The following is a 13,739-nucleotide window of genomic DNA, read 5'->3' on the forward strand; positions in this document are numbered from 1 at the left end:
TTTATAAATAAGATGTTTGATTCATTTTATAGCATGCTTATGTGGGCAAAGTTACGTGGGCCCAGAGAGGGGAGAGGTCTGGTTAGTCTTATCTGTGAATGTGTCATGTGTAAAACCACGTGACGGGATGATTGAGGGGGAACCAATTATCTCTTGGCTCCACAATGTCTGTGTGCCAGTCACTGTCTCTGTGATCTTGTCCAGGAGGGGGTGTATTTGATATATGCCATTGGGTGAGGTAATGGTGTTGGTTCTGAGTGGTACCAAGAGCAAGAATAAGAACATAGTTTAGTAGACCAAAGCTGAACGATAATTTATAGCCAATGCTGTCTGGCTATGTGTGTCTTTGCTATAAAGGATCTCAGTTGCAATGTGTAAGCACTCTCAGAGAATTAATTTATAGACACTGAATTGATCTGAGAGTCACAGGTTTGTGATGGAGCTCATAATAATTAAAGATGGACTTTATGATAACTCTGACGTGTGTGGTGGTTTGCTCTTATGAATTGGAAAATACAGGACATTTCCACTACATACTGCAAACAAATTGGAAAAGAAATTCACCTTTTGTCCTGAATACAAAGTGTTGTGGTGTTGGGTTCTGAGAATATCAAATATAGTTATTCATGTCACTGAGGGAGAGAGGGTAATGTATAACATTTACATTATGATATGTTATTGTTAGCCATCAGGGATCCTATCGGAGGGATCCACTGGGAGGAGAAGAGACAGTCTGGTACGAGTCACCATTACCTTTATTTAACTAGGCAAGTCAGTTAAGAACAAATTCTTATTTTCAATGACGGCATTAGACAATGTTTTTGTCTAATGCAGCTGTATTGATCCTCTGGGAAGAATAAATTGGTTTAAGCTTTCATAATGTCTGTCAAGTTTTTAAACTGAGAATTAGATCCTAACAGGGGTAAATCCAATACAACACTTTACTGAGTACCACTCTCCATATTTCCAAGCATAGTGGTGGCTACATCATGTTATGGGTATGCTTGTAATTGTTAAGGACTTGTGGGTTTGTCAGGATAAAAAATTAACTGACTGGGGCTAAGCAAAATCTGGTTCAGCAAATGCAAAACCTGGTTTCTGCATTTTATATTTTTGTTCAGTATATTTGTCCATGATATAGCCTAGCTGATATAGTCTGTTTACTAATTTGCCCTGATGCTTAATTAGCCTACTTGCCTGACTAATTTCCCAATACCACCATGTATTCTTGTAGGCTGGCTGTATTAGCCTATTTTACATTTAGTTTGCTATGTATTGCTAATTGTTCTTGTGGTAGTGTGATATGATAGTGTGATACATTCATACTGTTGGTTTCAGACGTCTAAAAAGCCCCATAAGTCCCATAAGGGAGTGGATGTTCCACTTGCTGGCATTTGCCACCACAGGGCGTTGGCTTGTCAATGCAGGCAACTGGCCAGCTCCGAGGCAGAAGAGATGGTATGAGCTCTTTCAGAAGGTATGTATTATGACGAGATAATGGCAAAACATGCATAGGCCTATGACATGTGAAGGTTGTGTTCATCTAGAAAACAGACTATATTACTAGAAATACCTGTCATTAAATGTAGGCCTTTACTGCTAATGAACAGCAACTTTATTATAATATTTGGTCATCGAATTGTCATTGTATATTGTAACAAAGGGAGCATACAAAGTGACATCTGTGCCCAGTGGGTTATTATCCCTACCACATTAGAAGTTTAAAACGGTGATAGAAAGTGCAGGCTATTGCATAACATATGTTCATTTGGATAGGGGGGATTTAATTAAAGCCTATCAGTCTAATCGCGAGTAGGGCCTATAGCCTACAATAGAACCTCACGCATTCAAGTGTTTGAACCTGTAACGTGGCTGCAGGAACTTCTAACGTGGCTGCATGGGATTCATTGGATATGAAGTTGGGTGATTTCGTTGCATCCAATGGCAGTATACGCGGTAAGGTAATGCAAGGAGCCGCTTGTAGATTTGACCACCTCTGACACGCAAAAACAATCTCTATTGATGGTGTCGACCAACACTAATCTGATTGAATCGAGCGCTAGAATGTTCATAATTATATCAGGTAATATGCAGTACACAAGAAACTGCAACAGAACTACTGATAATTTAAGATACTAATTGCATAAACAAGGTAACGGGAGTATAATACAGTAATAAACCATTCTCATTAGAACAACGCTTCTATATGTTATGATTATTCTACCATAATCATTTCATTAACTCAGGTGATTTTCAATTAATCAATGTGAAAAATGACACTTTTGGAGACTATAGCGGTTGTTTAGAAATGTTATTTCTGGCTGAGGCAGGATTCGAACTGGGGACCTGTTCCCCTTCCTCAAACACAGGGAAAAACAAAATGTTAATTGTTTTTCAGCTCATCATAATAAATAACGAAGAACCATAAATGTTTCCTGTTTCCTTATTCCTTCTATATTTTTCCCTCCCTTTTCTTCTCCCCCAATCTTCCCCTTTTTTTATCCCAATTTACATACTATAGTCCCCCAGCTTTGGCATCTCCTAAGCCATGGATTGTGGGTTTGAGTCCCATCTGTGGTGGCTGAAATCAGTGCAAGTGTGCTGGGCCCATAACCCAGAGGTCGATGGATCGAAATCCAACCTCTTCTATCCAGTTTTCTTTTAGATATGAGGTGAAAACAGGGATGAAAAATACACTTTTCATGGGCAGGTCTCAGTCCCTTCAATGCTGAATTTCCCACAAGTTTCCCTGCGTCTGTCTGTTCATATAGTCTGACCCTTTTTAGCAGAGGCCAAATGGCCTCCTAAGCCATGGATTGTGGGTTTGAGTCATAGACATTAAAACCAGCAGATAGTGGTAGCACTGACGTCATCCACATATTCCTATGGAAAACGTCTGATGGTGACGGAAGTATTTGAATTTGAAGCACTCCATATTGTAGAAAGGCAACAACAACAAAAAAATCAATAAATCGTTAAGGACCATGGTGAAAGTGGCAGTAAATACAAAAGGATCATGGTCAATGTAGTTGTTTTCATCCTGCCTGAGAGTCAACTATGGAGGCTCCTCTTAGCCTGCTGGCCCGTGATTGGTCTGTGTCAGCACGTGGTCCTGTGTGACAACAAATGGAGCAGTCAGAATGGATCACTATTTAATTAAATATCTTGATTTGTAGCGTAATTTTAAATAATTCACAATGGGGATCGAACTTTTGAGAGACAACATTTGAGACACCAAAATGTATGTCAAAAATATTTGGGTTTGGCCGTTCTGGCTATCGTCATTTAGGCTTTCTATGGCAGACCAGGGCTTCAAGCACCGCTAGGTTGCTACGCAGTAGCCAACCAGCAGAGCTCCTGACCGGACACTGTGGGTCTGGGTTGAGTCCCATCTGTGGTGAGATTGGCACAGCGGAAGTGTACTGGGCCCATAACCCAGTGGTTGATGGATCTTATGCTGAAAAAGTTGTGCTTCATCTAGTCCATATAAACATCCATTGAAGAATGTTTTATTTTTGTTTTTTTAATTTTTACCCCTTTTTCTCCCCAATTTCGTGGTATCCAATTGTTATAGTAGCTACTATCTTGTCTCATCGCTAATTGTGCGTTGCCCCATGGACCTCCCGGTCGCGGCCGGTGACGACAGAGCCTGGGCGCGAACCCAGAGTCTCTGATGGCACAGCTGGCGCTGCAGTACAGCGCCCTTAACCACTGAATCCACCCGGGAGGCCATTGAAGAATGTTGACATTATGTGACAACCTTCACTGCTATATGCCTCCTTCCTCAGGAGAAAACAACAGAAGCAGAGAGGTGGAAGTGGAAGCGTGCTGGGCCCTTTACCCAGAGGTTGATGGATTGAAGCTATCCAGTTGTCCTTCAGCTAATGAAGTAACAAACAGGGATGAAAAAAATACACATTTTTGGGGCAGGTCTCAGCCCCTTCAATGCTGAATTTTCCACAATTTTCCCAGCTTCTGTCAGTCTGACATCTGTCATCACACAGCCCCAGTGGCCTAATGATTAATGCACTGGCCTCCTAAGCCAGTGGGTTAATGTGGGTTTGAGTCCCATCTGGAGTGGCTGAAAGTAGTGGTGGAAAGGTGCTGGGCCCATAACCCAGAAGTCGATGGATCGAAACCATCCTGAAAGCGTATCGTCATCACGCACCCACCATCCCTACTATATGCCTCCTTCCTCAGCAGGCATGGGAAGCAGAGTGGCACAGCGGAAGTGTGCTGTACCAAGAGGCTGATGGATCTAAACCATCCACTACTTAGAAAGTTGTGATTCAACTGGTCCATATAAACATCCATTGAAGCATTTCGACATTACGCATCCACCATCCCTGCTATATGCCTCCTTCCTGGAAGGAAGACATGAGACGTGAACCATAGTGGATGTGCTCATAACCCAGAGGTTGATGGATCGAAATCTTCCTCTGCTATCTAGTTGGATTTTAGCTATGAAGTGCAAACAGGAATGAAAAAAAAGTATTGTTTCATGGGCAGGTCTCTGCTGCTTCAATGCTGAATTCTCACAAGTATTCCTTGTTCTGTCAGTTCATATAATATGTCCCTATTTCAAACAGCCTCAGTGGCTTAATGGATTGTGTTTTCGAGTCCCAGCGTGCTGGCCCATAACCCATAGGTTGATAGTTAAAATCCTTCCTCTGCTTCGAAAGCTTTGCTTCAGCTAGTCCATATAAACATCAATTGAAGCAATTGCACATTATGCACCAACCTTCATTGTATATTTATGTAATCGCCACAGGAGAAGCCTAGGTATCACACCCACTTGGGAGAGGCTTGTGTCGTGGAGGCGGTGTAAGAGAGGAGGCTTTCAACCAGATAGGTGTGTGGTTGAGAAGCTTTCAGCAATGGCACCAGAGCAATTGATATCCGTTTGCTTTCTCCGCTATATCAAAACATTACCAGAGTATTTGGAATGATTATAAGAAAAAAAAACACACGCAAACCAAACAAATAGAAGCGCACGAGACACATGGTGGGAAGTCATGCAGGTTCACCAACATATACAGTTGAAGTCGGAAGTTTACATACACCTTAGCCAAATACATTTGAACTCTGTTTTTCACAATTCCTGAAGTTTAATCTTAGTAAAAAATTCCCTGTCTTAGGTCAGTTAGGATCACCATTTTATTTGAAGAATGTGAAATGTCAGAATAAATGTCAGAATAAGAGAGAATGATTTATTTCAGCTTTTATTTCTTTCATCACATTCCCAGTGGGTCAGAAGTTTAAATACACTCAATTAGTATTTGGTAGCATTGCCTTTAAATTGTTTTGGGTAGCCTTCCACAAGCTTCCCACAATAAGTTGGGTGAATTTTGTCCCATTCCTCCTGACAGAGCTGGTGTAACTGAGTCAGGTTTGTAGGCCTCCTTGCTCGCACACACGTTTTCAGTTCTGCCCACAAATTTTCTATAGGATTGAGGTCAGGGCTTTGTGATGGCCACTCTAATACCTTGACTTTGTTGTCCTTAAGCCATTTTGCCACAACTTTGGAAGTACGCTTGGGGTCATTATTCATTTGGAAGACCCATTTTGCGACCAAGCTTGAACTTCCTGACTAATGTCGCTTCAATATATCCACATCATTTTCCTACCCCATGATGCCATCTATTTTGTTGAAGTGTCACCAGTCTCTCCTGCAGAAAAGCACCCCCAAAACATGATGCTGCCACCCCCGTGCTTCATGGTTGGGATGGCGTTCTTTGGCTTGGAAGCCTCCTCCTTTTTCCTCCAAACATAATGATAGTCATTATGGCCAAACAGTTATATTTTTGTTTCGTCAGACCAGAGGACATTTCTCCAAAAAGTAAAATATTTGTCCTCATGTTCAGTTGCAAACCGTAGTCTGGCTTTTTCATGGCGGTTTTGGAGCAGTGGCTTCTTCCTTGCTGAGCTGCCTTTCAGGTTATGTCGATTTAGGACTCGTTTTACTGTGGATATAGATACTTTTGTACCTGTTTACACCAGCATCATCACAAGGTCGTTTGCAGTTGTTCTGGGATTGATTTGCACTTTACGCACCAAAGTACGTTAATCTCTAAGAGACAGACTGCGTCTCCTTCCTGAGCAGTATGACGGCTGCGTGGTCCCATGGTGTTTATACTTGCGTACTATTGTTTGTACAGATAAATGTGGTACCTTCAGGCGCTTGAAAATTGCTCCCAAGGATGAACCAGACTTGTGGAGGTCTACCATTTTTTCTAAGGTCTTGGCTGATTTATTTTGATTTTCCCATGATGTCAAGCAAAGAGGCTCTGAGTTTGAAGGTAGGCCTTGAAATACATCCACATGTACACCTCCAATTGACTCAAATTATGTAAATTAGTCTATCAGAAGCTTCTAAAGCCATGACATCAGTTTTGGGAATTTTCAGTTTTGGGAATTTTCCAAGCTGTTATACACACAGTCAACTTAGTGTATATGTAAACCTCTGACCCACTGGAATTGTGTTACAGTGAGTTATAAGTGAAATAATCTGTCTGTAAACAATAGTTGGAAAGATTAATTGTGTCATGCACAAAGTAGATGTCCTAACTGACTTGTCAAAACAATAGTTTGTTAAGAACTTTGTGGAGTGGTTGAAAAACTAATTTTAATGACTCCAACTAAGTGCATGTAAACTTCCGATTTCAACTGTACAGCGGGGTCAGAAATTATTGATACCCTTGATATAGATGAGCAAAAAGGACACACAAAAAAAATCAAATGCTGAAAAAAATGGACACTTTTTTATACTAATACAATTGCTAAGAGAAAGGGATTTTCTTAATCAAGTGATCTTTTTTTTAATCTCAAAAAGGTAGGGGTCACAATTATTGACACCTGTTTTCAATACCTCACCTTGTGAGGATAACAGCACTGTGCCTTTTTTAAGATATTTTATGAGTTGGGGTACACTTTGGGCAGAATCTTAGACCATTCCTCCACAGAATCCTTCCAGATCCTTGATATTCTTTGAGCTTATGGACTGCCCTGTTCCAATTCAAACCACAGGTTTTCAATGAGGTGTTGAAGGTTCCGAACTGTTTGCCACTAGCACAGTCAGTGTAGTCAGCTCAGCTATCCCCATTCAGACAGTGTCTGTGCCTTGATCAAGGTTGGGCAAAACTTAACATGGCGGTGTTCACCTTAGCAATCTCACTGGACTAAAGACCTCCTCCATTCCTGTCATTATTGAAAGAAATTGTGATATCTCATATCTCCAAGGTCAATGAGCCAATCACTGATCATAAACTCGATGTGATTGGACTGACTGAAACATGGATCATGAATCAAGCCTGATTCATTTGTTGTGTTAAAAGAGGGCTCTCCTCCTGGTTACACTAGTGACCATATCCCCCCCACACATCCTGCAAATGTTGCTAACCTTTTTGAAAGTACATTTTTTTTAAATTTAATAAAAACGTTGTATTTTAAGCTTCTAGTCATGAAATCTTTGCAGCCTACTCAATCACTTCTTATAGCTACGGTTTACAGGCCTGCTGGGCCGTATACAGCGTTTCTCACTGAGTTCCCTGAATTCCTATCGAACCTTGTAGTCTTGGCAGATAATATTTTGGTGACTTCAGTATTCACATGGAGAAGTTTATAAATTATCAGCCCATATAGAATCTCCCATTCCTCAAAAAATATATATATCTGTTGTTGACTTCCTGAAGACAAATAATATATATGACGCGCTTCAGTATGGTTTTAGACCCCATCATAGCACTGAGACTGCACCCGTTAAGGTGGTAAATTACCTTTTAATGGCATCAGACCAAGGCTCTGCAACTGTCCTTGTGCTCATAGACCTTAGTGCTGCATTTGGCACCATCGATCACCACATTCTTTTGGAGAGATTGAAACCCAATTTAGTTTACACAGAAAAGATCTTGCCTTGTTTAGATCTTATCTGTCAGAAAGATATCAGTTCGTCTCTCTGGATAGTTTGGCCTCTGACAAATCAACTGTAAGTTTCAGTGTTCCTCAAGGTTCCGTTTTAGGACCACTATTGTTTTCACTATATATTCTACCTCATTCGGAAACTCAATGTCAACTTTCTCTGCTATGCAGATGACATACAGCTGCACATTTCGATGAAATACGGTGAAGTGCCAAAATTGCCTACTCTGGAAGTCTGTGTTTCAAACATAAGGAGATGGATCAGGGCAAATGATTTACTTTTAAACTCTGACAAAACAGAAATGCTTAGTTCTAGGTCCCAAGAACCAAAGAGATCTGCTGTTGGATCAGACAATTAATCTTGATGGTTGTACAGTCGACTGACATATAAAACTGTGAAGGACCTCGGCGTTACTCTTGACCCCCTGATCTCTTTTAATAAAAATATCAAAGGACTGCTTTTTTACACCTTTGTAACATTGCAAAAAACGGAAACTTTTTGTCCCAAAAACTGATGCGGAAAAGCTAATCCATGCTTTTGTTACTTCTAGATTAGACTACTGCAATGCTCTACTCTCCGGCTACCCGGAAAAATCACAAAATAAACTTCAGCTGCTAGAATCATGACGAGAACCAAAACATTTGATCATATTACTCCAATACTAGCCTCTACACTGGCTTCCTGTTAAGGCTAGGGCTGATTTCAAGGTTTTACTGCTAACCTACAAAGCATTACATGGCCTTGCTCCTACCTATCTCTCCGATTTGGTCCTGCCGTACATACCTACACATACGCTACGGTCACAAGATGCAGGCCTAATTTTCCCTAGAATTTCTAAGTAGCTGGAGTTAGAGCCTTCTCCTACAGAACTCCATTTGTATGGAATGGTCTGCCTATTCATGTGAGAGACGCAGACTCTCAACCTGTCTCAACCTTTAAGTCTTTACTGAAGACTCATCTCTTCAGTAGGTCCTATGGTTGAATGTAGTCTGGCCCAGGGGTGAGATGGTGAACAGCAAGGCACTGGAGCAACGAACTGCCCTTGTTGTCTCTGCCTGGCCAGCTCCCCTCTCCACTGGGATTCTCTACCTCTGAGTTAATAATTCTCTATTACCGGGAATGAGTCACTAGCTTACTAGTGCTCTTCAATGCCTTCCCTAGGAGGGGTGTGTCACTTGGGTGGGTTGAGTCACAGAAGTAATCTTCCTGTCCGGTTTTGCGCCCCCCTCGGGCTCATGTGGTGGAGGAGATCTTGGTGGGCTATACTCAGCCTTGTCTTAGGGTAGTAAGTTGGTGGTCTGTGGATATCCCTCTAGTGGTGTGGGCACTGTGCTTTGGCAAAGTGGGTGGGGATATATCCTGCCTGGTTGGTCCTGTCCGGGGGTATCGTAGGATGGATCCAAAGTCCCCTCCTCCCGTCTCAGCCTCCAGTAACTATGCTGCAATAGACTATTTGCCGCGGGGCTAGGGTCGGTATGTTATATCTGGTGTAATTCTCCTGTGCAACCACTGTATTTATTATTTGACCCTGCTGGTCATCTATGAAAGTTTGAACATCTTGAGGAACAATCTAGCCTTAATGGATATGTACTCTTATACAGCGCCATGCAAAAGTATTCAACCACTTGGCTTTTTTCCTATTTTGTTTCATTACAACCTGTAATTTAAATGGATTTTATTTGGATTTCATGTAATGGACATACACATAAAAATGAAAAGTGGTGTGTGCATATGTATTCAACCCCATTGCTATTAAGCCCCTAAATAAGATCTGATGCAACCAATTACCTTCAGAATATGCATATAATTAGTAAATTTGGATAGAAAACACTGAAGTTTCTAAAACTGTTTGAATGATGTCTGTGAGTATAAACAGAACTCATATGGCAGGGAAAAACCTGAGAAAAAATCCAACCAGGAAGTGGGAAATCTGAGGTTGGTAGTTTTTCAACCCAGCCCCCATTGAAGATACAGGGTGATATTAGTGACAGTGGGGCAAAGAAGTATTTAGTCAGCCACCAATTGTGCAAGTTCTCCCACTTAAAAAGATGAGAGAGGCCTGTAATTTTCATCATAGGTACACTTCAACTATGACAGACAAAATTAGAAAAAAAATCCAGAAAATCACATTGTAGGATTTTTAATGAATTTATTTGCAAATTATGGTGGAAAATAAGTATTTGGTCACCTACAAACAAGCAAGATTTCTGGCTCTCACAGACCTGTAACTTCTTCTTTAAGAAGATTAATGGCACCTGTATGAACTTGTTATCAGTATAAAATACACCTGTCCACAACCTCAAACAGTCACACTCCAAACTCCACTATGGCCAATACCAAAGAGCTGTCAAAGGACACCAGAAACAAAATTGAGTAATGTTGACTACCCAATATGATGGGTATCTTTTCGGCTGCTTTGTTGTCTAAAGGCTGTACTCAGATTATTGCATGGTTTGCTTTCTCCATAAAGTTTAAAAAATTCTGACACAGCAGTTGCATTAAGGAGAGGTTTATCTAAAGTTCCATGTATAATAGTAGTATCTTTATCAATGTTTATTATGAGTATTTCTGTAAATTGATGTGGATCTCTGCACAATCACCGCATGTTTTAGAACTACTGAACGTAACGCGCCAATGTAAATATGAACTTTATCAAACAAAACGTACATGTATTGTGTAACATGAAGTCCTATGATTGTCATCTGATGAAGATCATCAAAGGTTAGTGATTCATTTGATCTCTATTTCTGCTTTGTGTCTCCTCTCTTTGGCTGGAAAAAATGGCTGTGATTTTCTGTGGCTTGGTGGTGACCTAACATTATCGTTTGTGGTGCTTTCACTGTAAATCGTTTTGAAATCAGACACTGTTGCTGGATTAACGAGAATTCTATCTTTAAAATGGTGTAAATTACTTGTATGCTTGAGGAATTTAAAATATGAGATTTTTGTTGTTTTGAATTTGGCGGGGGGGTCCGCTAGTCCTACACAGGTTAAGTCTGCCTATGTGCAATCTAAGTGTCACATGATCTCAGTATATATACACCTGTTCTGAAAGGCTCCAGAGTCTGCAACACCATAAGCAAAGGGCACCACCAAGCAAGCAGCACCATGAAGACCAAGGAGCTCTCCAAACAGGTCAGGGACAAAGTTGTGGAGAAGTACAGATCAGGGTTGTGTTATAAAAAAAAAAATCAGAAACTTTGAACATCCCACAGAGCACCATTAAATCCATTATTAAAAAATGGAAAGAATATGGCACCACAACAAACCTGCCAAGAGAGGGCCACCCACAAAACTCACAGACCAGTCAAGGAGGGCATTAATCAGAGGCAACAAAGAGACCGAAGGTAACCCTGAAGGAGTTGCAAACCTCCACAGCGGCGATTGGAGTGTCTGTCCATGGACCACTTTAAGCCATACACTCCACAGAGCTGGGTTTTACGGAAGAGTGGCCAGAAAAAAGCCATTGCTTCAAGAAAAAATAAGTAAACACATTTGGTGTTCGCCAAAAGCCATGTGGGAGACTCTCCAAACATATCGGAGAAGGTCAGATGAGACTAAAATTGAGCTTTTTGGCCATCAAGGAAAATGCTATGTCTGGTGTAAACCCAACACCTTTCATCACCCCGAGAATACCATCCCCACAGTGAAGCATGGTGGTGGCAGCATCATGCTGTGGGGATGTTTTTCCATCGGCAAGGACTGGGAAACACGTTCAGAATTGAAGGAATGATGGATGGTGCAGGGAAAGTCTTGAGGGAAACCCTTATTCAGTCTTCTAGAGACTTTAGACTGGGACAGAGGTTCACATTCCAGCAGGACAATGACCCTAAGCATACTGCTAAAGCAACACTTGAGTGGTTTAAGGGAAAACATTTAAATGTTGTGGAACGGCCCAGTCAAAGTCCAGACCTCAATCCAATTGAGAATCTGTGGTATGACTTAAAGATTGCTGTATACCAGTGGAACCCATCCAACTTGAAGGAGCTGGAGCAGTATTGCCTTGAAGAATGGGCAAAAATCCCAGTGGCGAGATGTGCCAAGCTTATAGAGACATACCCCAAGAGACTTGCAGCTGAAATTTCTGCAAAAGGTGGCTTTACAAAGTAATAGTTATGCACGCTCAAGTTGTATTTTTTGTCTTATTTCTTGTTTGTTTCACTAAAAAACATATTAGGAGGAACCCAGGGCCAACCGCACCAGCATATGGTCTCACAAGGGGTGAGGATCTCATCTCATACCTAATGGCAGTCACGCTACCTCTGGCGAGCACATGGAGGGTTGTGCGGCCCCCCAAAGAAATGCCACCCCACACCATGACTGACCCACCGCCAAACCGGTCATGCTGGAGGATGTTGCAGGCAGCAGAACGTTGTCCACGGCATCTCCAGACTCTGTCAAGTGTTCAGTGTGAACCTGCTTTCATCTGTGAAGAGCACAGGGCGCCAGTGGCGATTTTGCCAATCTTGGTGTTCTCTGGCAAATGTCAAACGTCCTGCACGTGTTGGACTGTAAGCACAACCTCCACCTGTGGACGTTGGGCCCTCATGGAGTCTGTTTCTGGCCTCCTGCTCCTCCTACCTGAGCCACTTGTGTGGGTTGTAGACTCCGTCTCATGCTACCACTAGAGTGAAAGCACCGCCAGCATTCAAAAGTGACCAAAACATTAGCCAGGAAGCTTAGGAACTGAGAAGTGGTCTGTGGTCACCACCTGCAAAACCACTCCTTTATTGGGGGTGTCTTGCCAATTGCCTATAATTTCCACCTGTTGTCTATTCCATTTGCACAACAGCGTGTGGAATTTATTGTCAATCAGTGTTGCTTCCTAAGTGGACAGTTTGATTTCACAGAAGTGTGGTTGACTTGGAGTTTCATTGTGTTGTTGAAGTGTTTCCTTTATTTTTTTGAGCAGTGTATATCCGGACAGAATGTAAACGTTATACAGTCCCCCCTCTCTCCCTCAGTGACATGAATAAGTATATTTCATACAACAGTAGGTATGAGGTTATTTGCTGCTCATGCATTCTCATTTTGATGCCAAACCCACCACTGGTATGCGTGGCCAAAGAGCTCTATTTTCATGTCATCCAACAAATGTAAAAACCTGGAGTTTGCTAAATGGCATTGGCACTTGGACTGGAACCGGTGCTTTGGTCAGTCGACAAGAAAATGAGCTCTTTGGCCACGCACACCAGTGGCCGGTTTGGCATTGAAATGAGAATGTATAAGCAGAAAATAACCCAAAAACTACTGAAAAATATGGTGGTGGTGTTGATGTTAGGGAGCTATTTGCTTCCACTGGTCCTGGGGCCCTTGTTATGGTCAACAGTGTCATGAACAGGAGGCTAAAACATGGCCTTAACTGGATTTTCCAGCAAGACAATAACCTGTAACGAGAATCTAGCGAGGAGTAATTTTCCTGCTGTATCTGTAGAAGTGACTTCTTACTGTATTACCTGTTCAACCCAGGTAAGACCTTGCTCATTTACTAAAGGCAGAAACCCAACCTAAGATGTTTAATATATTCTTAATATGATAAACACCTTGTGTGACTATGTATTCAAATAATGTACTTGTGACTTAAAATATTAGAGCTAAGTTTTGTTTTCTTGAAACAATTTTGAATATTGTTAACACTTGTTCTTATTCATTAGACTACTCTGAAATTATCATATTTTGCATTACTGTAGCTAATACAGTGCATTCGGAAAGTATTCAGACCCCTTGACTTTTTCCACATTGTTACGTTACAGCCTTAAACATTTAAAAAAATCCTCAATCTACACACAATACCGCATAATCAAAGCGAAAACAGGCTACG

Source organism: Oncorhynchus masou, chromosome 23 (genome assembly GCF_036934945.1).
Source record: "Oncorhynchus masou masou isolate Uvic2021 chromosome 23, UVic_Omas_1.1, whole genome shotgun sequence".
Classification (NCBI taxonomy): domain Eukaryota; kingdom Metazoa; phylum Chordata; class Actinopteri; order Salmoniformes; family Salmonidae; genus Oncorhynchus; species Oncorhynchus masou.